The sequence below is a fragment of the Corvus brachyrhynchos genome, unplaced genomic scaffold, assembly GCF_000691975.1.
Source record: "Corvus brachyrhynchos isolate BGI_N302 unplaced genomic scaffold, ASM69197v1 scaffold155, whole genome shotgun sequence".
Lineage (NCBI taxonomy): Eukaryota > Metazoa > Chordata > Aves > Passeriformes > Corvidae > Corvus > Corvus brachyrhynchos.
In genome coordinates this window covers 1,978,371-1,984,442 of record NW_008238434.1, presented here as the reverse complement: position 1 = coordinate 1,984,442, position 6,072 = coordinate 1,978,371, and positions in this window count along the sequence as shown.

The following is a 6,072-nucleotide window of genomic DNA, read 5'->3' as shown; positions in this document are numbered from 1 at the left end:
CCACTGCAAATGGAAGCCGTGGATGTGCCACAGCTTTTTAAAAGTGTGTTTTCACATCAGGCACCGTGCTAGAGTTGTAGAAGGCATTGCTGCAGGCTGAAATGTCTTTAGAAAGAATTACAAATGAGAAAGAATTGTGGAAAGTGTTCAAAACAATCCAAGAGCATCATTTTGTTGGTGTCTATTACGTGTGATAATTGCACACTCAGCCGAGACTTCCCTTCTAAAATCAGCACAGAGGGCCCACTGAAAAATGCAGAGCCTCTTGCACAAGGAACATGGGCAACACCAAGTTTAGGATCAAGACCTGGGATGTGAAAATCCTGGGCTCATTGGGAAAAGGGGTTTCCTTCCACCACAGTTAAGAATTCCATCATTTGCCCCTTTATAATGCAGAGTAAACCACAGGAGAACTCAGATGGTTCAGGAGGAAAAGGAAAAACTCCAGAGATGAGCTATTGGAAGAGAATTTCAAGCATGGCTGAAATGTTGACGTAGCTCCTATTTAACCTGGGAAAGTACAAGAGGAAATAAGGGGGAATCGTCCAATTTAGGAGGATTTAGATGGGATATTGGGAAGGAATTGTTCCCTGTGAGGGTGGGGAGGCCTTGGCACAGGGTGCCCAGAGCAGCTGTGGCTGCCCCTGGGTCCCTGGAGGTGTCCAAGGCCTGGCAGTGGATGGGCCTTGACTTCCTTTTCACACCAAACCATCCTGGGGTTCTGGAATTCCATTACTTACCTCCTTTGTTTTTCATTCTCCCAGACTAATAGAAATTTCCCCTCTTTGTTCTCTCAATATGGATGAATGGTTCCTGCATGAGAAAGTGTTGTTTACTTAAAAAAAATAAGGGAAAACTGCAGCAGGGAAGTGGTGTGACAGTCACAGGAAATTTTCAGGAAAGGATAACATTTCAGTCCCATCCAACTGGAATCATGGTAAAATCCATTAGTCCCATTATATTTCCTTGGCCACTGGCAGCTGGATGCCCCTTTTTGAAAAGATTTAGTATTAAACTTCAATTCTGAAATAATTGAAAATTCTGCTATGAATAAATAAATAAATAAGGATTTTCTGTGCGTTTTGGGGATTCTTTGTGGGTTTTGTCCCCTCTTGAACAGCCAAACAGGAGAGTATCCATATGGAGTACAGTGCTTACCAGTTAAAACCAAACTCTACTAGGACAGCCTTAAACTTCCTGGAGTTCTCCTGCTGCCCCTTTGAAACAATATAGAAATTTCACTTCATATTTTCATGGGCAAGACTCTTTGCTGGAAAATGATTGAAATCAGTGCCAATTAGAAGGGAGAAGGAATGCAAAGCAAATCAAATTTAAGGCTGGAGGTGACAGAGTGGAAGAAGGTGGGTCTGGAATTCTCATGAATGTGCAAAGTCGTTTGCGAAATTATTTAGCTCATAGGAAACATTACAGCTGTGAGGGGCTGAGATATTTAATAGTCTGGGCTATAATAGTTAATATGGGGAAATCTGCACTTCTGCAGCCTCAGATATAATGGGAGAGACATTTTTATCTAGAAAATTGTCATTTGGCATGAGATATGCACCTCATGTCCTAACTCAGAGAGAAAAAAAAAGAGGAAAAAAATGTGAATAAATACATCTCACACTTTCCATGGGCACTAAAAGCTCATTCAAAAATAATTTTGAAAAAAATTCGTTTGGAGAAAAGATTAAAGATCAATTCAAGTGCTTGCACAGAGATGAAGACACTTCACACTGGAACAATATTGCCTCACACAGGCAGACACTCAGCCAGGAAATGAAACACATTGGGATCAACAGAGCTCCAACAAGCTGACAGAACCACAGAATGATGTTGTTAGAATGACAGCTAAAATGGGAACTGGTATTTCACCCGTTACAATCACTCTCATCTTCTATTCTTATTAGAACCTTCATTAGAAGCATGAAACATTAGCATTGTAATACCTATTTGAAAGACAACTTTTCATTTGCTTTCCTTTGGACTTTTTTTTTTAATTATGAGATAATGACTGACTAGTCTAAATATTTTGTTAGGCATAACTTCTGCTAAGTACTTCATTTTTCTCTGCTTTTATTTCCTTTGTTGTACATCTCACACATGTCCAGGGAAGGGAACTCAGCTGGGAAAGGGCTGGCACCAGGAGTGGCTAAAGGAGCTGGGAAAGGGGCTCAGCCTGGAGCAAAGGAGGCTCAGGGGGAACCTTGTGGCTCTGCACAAGTCCCTGACAGGAGGGGGCAGCCAGGGGGGGTCGGGCTCTGCTCGCAGGGAACAGGGACAGGAGGAGAGGGAACGGCCTCAGGCTGGGCCAGGGGAGGCTCAGGTTGGACACCAGGAGGAATTTCTTCCTGGAAAGGGTGGTCAGGCCTTGGAAGGGGCTGCCCAGGAGGTGTTGGAGTCCCCATCCCTGGAGATGTCCAAGGAAGGCCTGGAGATGGCACTCAGTGCTCTGGGCTGATGACAAGGTGGGGATCGGGCACAGCTTGGACTCGATGATCCTGGACATCTTTCCCAACCTCAATGGTTCTATGATTCTATGAGCGGTTGGCTCACGTTGCCTGGTTCCTCAGGAGCATCCTTAGGACTTTATCCTAGGTAGTTTTATACTCTACTACCCATAACACCCAGGAATTTTGCTCTATATGTTTGAGACTATACGTATATTAAGTATAACATAAGAGAAACCTGCCTTGTAAAATAGGAATAAAGGCCACTTCACTGTCAGAAAATAAACTTTCCGTGTATCCCTGTTTGAGACAAATTTGGAGGAAACATCTGAAATGAACGTCCTCTGATAGAAGGCAGGTTTCAGCACCCCCTCCCCTACCAGGTTCAGAAAGAATTTTTCTTGGAGGAAAGTGAAAAAAACCCTATTTATTTAACAAGCAGGGTGCACGCAGGCACCAAAAAAAGGATGAATAATATTAGATAATAAAACCTCTCGCTGTGGAGAAAAACTTGGGTAGATTCAGAGTCCTTTGTAGGTGTAGCTCTCTCTCTCTCTGGAGCTGGGGTTCAGCGTGGGCCCCTCCAGGCCACCATGTGGGTGTCCCCATGATGGTGATCCAGACCAGAGTAGAGCTGAAACAGTTCCAGGAAAAGTTCTTGCCTCAGCTAGTAGGTTAGCTAAAAAGCAAAGAATTTTGACTCTCTGTCTCTCTCTTGAGAAAAGGAGCCGAGAGCTTGGGAAAAGCAGGAAGGTGCTTTCCTTGGGTCTGCAGCAGCAGCAAGAGCACAGGGGAGTGTGCGTGTCCTTGAGCACAAAACTGCTCTGAAGAATTCGCCTGGCTCCTCTCCCCCCTCTCCTGGATCCAGCTTAAAACCACAGGAAGGCACAGGATTCATGTCTGGGCATGGAACAGGCGATAGGGGATACAGCATCATGAAGTCACGCCAAGACACCATGGCATGGCAGTAGCTAAAGCAGACCAGGACTCACACCACCTTAAATACCTCCAGCTGAATTAAACCTGCCAATGTTTCCATGCAGGATGAGCCAGCTTCAAAGCAAAAGGGGTCATTTTTATTTTCCTAATTACAGATAGAAGAACAGTTTTCTGTGAAAATTAGTGTCTTGTGGGAAGTGAATTTTGAGTTGAAATGTTGCCTGGTTCCCAGGAGTTGGAGTCAGGCTATCTGACTAATGGTAAATCTCATTAAACACAAAGAAAATGCAACAGGCAGCAACCAGGGAGAGCTTAAAGCACCTCCTGGGACAACTGAGGGGCTGCCCTGTGCTCTTGATGTGAGGTGAAGTCAAGGAAATAAATTTCCTCCCCAGAAAGGTATGAAAAATAAAGGGAGTTACAGCCTACAGGAGGATAGAACTTATGGGATGCCAGGGAAGGGCATTTGGAGACACTGTAAAATTTCTTATGGCATGTTTTAAAAGCAGTGTGGAGATGTGTGAGACTTCATAAGGGATGCTTAGGGAAGGACCCCTAGGCAGGGGAAAGGAGACAACAAAATGGATTGGAGAGGGTAAATATGGGAATATAAAGGGAAAAGGGCATGAGAGGGATAAGTTTTGTGTAAGGAGGTGTCACTTGGCTGAGCTGTGGGCCCGATCACTGCCCTGGGTCCTTTGATCACATTGTATCCTATTTCCAACTGCCTTCCCATTGTTGTGCTTCACATTCCAGACCTCTGTGTCCAACCAACAGCAAACTCCAGGTGGGACGAGGTGACAGCGAAGACGTGTCAGGGTGTGCACAGGAGATGTGACTGCAGAAACAAAGGTTCCCCAGCTCTGGGTGGCAGCAGGGACAGACCTGGGGACACAGATGGGTGTCCAAGCCCCCTGGACAGACATGGCTGTGTCCCTGGGTCTCTGTGGAGCACATACTTGGTTGTGATCAAGCCTGGACCATCCACTGCTCTGCCTGGTCCACCAAGCCCATGGAGGCTGCCAGGTTAATTATTTCCTTCATAAATTCCTACAGACTGCTGGATTTATCTTTCTTGTGTTTGGAAATGGTTCCAGGATTATTTGCTCTCACCTTCCCAGGGTCTGATATGGGGCAAACCAGCCTATGCTTGTTCAAATCCTCCTACTTGTCCTTCACGAAGATCAAGTGATATTTGCTTTTTCTAGCCATCCTTTCCCAATTTCCATGAGCTTCCAGAGGTTCTGTGCTTATTAAACAAAAAATCACATACTGGTTTGGGTTGGGAGAGACCTTAAAGGCCATCCCATTCCACCCCCTGCCATGGGCAGGGACACCTTCCACTAGCCCAGGTTGCTCCAAGCCCCGTCCAAACACACACAACTGATAACAGCACCAAGGTAGAATTGCACAAATAGAAATCAAGTGATAACAACACCAAGGAAGAGCTGCACAAATAGAAATCTATTTTCCTTTTCAAAGCCTAGAAACGTATATCCTTCCTAAACTCTTCACATCTAACACATTCATTTAGGGGAAGCACCATTAAGTTCTATCCAGCTGAGAAATGTTAGATACCACATTCTTTCACTTAAGGATGCAGACTCTCTTTCTCTTTGTGTCTTCCACCCTTTTCAAACACTGATGTTTTCACAATTATTTCGTTATTCTTTTCTATTTTGAGTAATGAACCCAAGAAAGAAGTAAGGACTTCATTCAATTACTTGAGCTGGCAGAGGATGAAGTTGAGATAACAAAATCTTGATGGGAAGGAAGAGAAGTCTCATAAACATCATTGCTGGATCTTTGTATAGTGATGCACAAAGGCTGGTGTGACAAGAACAGCTTGGGAGATGGAAGCAATAAATAAATAGATTTGGGGCCAACCTTTCTAGAATAATCAAACACATAAAACATCTCTGCATCGTTGATAAATATTAAAATGTTGCCTTTTCCTGGTGTTAAAATTAGGAGCCAGACACAGTTAAGGGAAAAAGGGGTTTTTATGTCGGTATTTAATAAGGATCCTTACGGTGCACCACTTCACCCAGGCGGAATGTGCTGAAATGCACACACACGATAGATTCCATATACAATTTATAGGCCTTGCAAATTAGCATATCTAACAAAGATTCCCCAATGAGAGGAGGCTTGAATGAATAGCGTGATATCCCCTCTGCATGGGCCTACCGTAGTTTACAGGATGTGTTCTAGAGAGGACCTTGGTTTCTCAGGATAGCGTAGGACTTTCTGGCCTCCAACTGCGAGGCCTCCAGGATGTTTGGTCTCCTGGCTTAACGGAATATTAGGACTATGCTAAATTATTGGGCTTAAGGAATTACAAGTATGCATGCTAAAAGCACTGAGGATACATAAAAGTTATATAAAAGGTATATAAGAGAAAAGGCAAAAAATCATCATGGCATCAAAAAAGCAGCCTGTACTGTGATGAGAAGGGGAGTGTGGTGGGTTAGCAAAAACTTGGTTTGTAGGGGCAGAGGAAAAAGAAAAAAAAGAGGGAAGAACAGCTGCTCGAAACTTCTGTGACCAGCACAGAGCCAATAGCGGATGGACAGGTTACCAGGCCAAGTGAACAAGCTGGAAACGCCTCTGTGATGACATTTTAAGAACGGAGGAACCGTGAAAAGTTCCTTTTCCTGCTTCCCCGCCGAGGGGGGCGAGG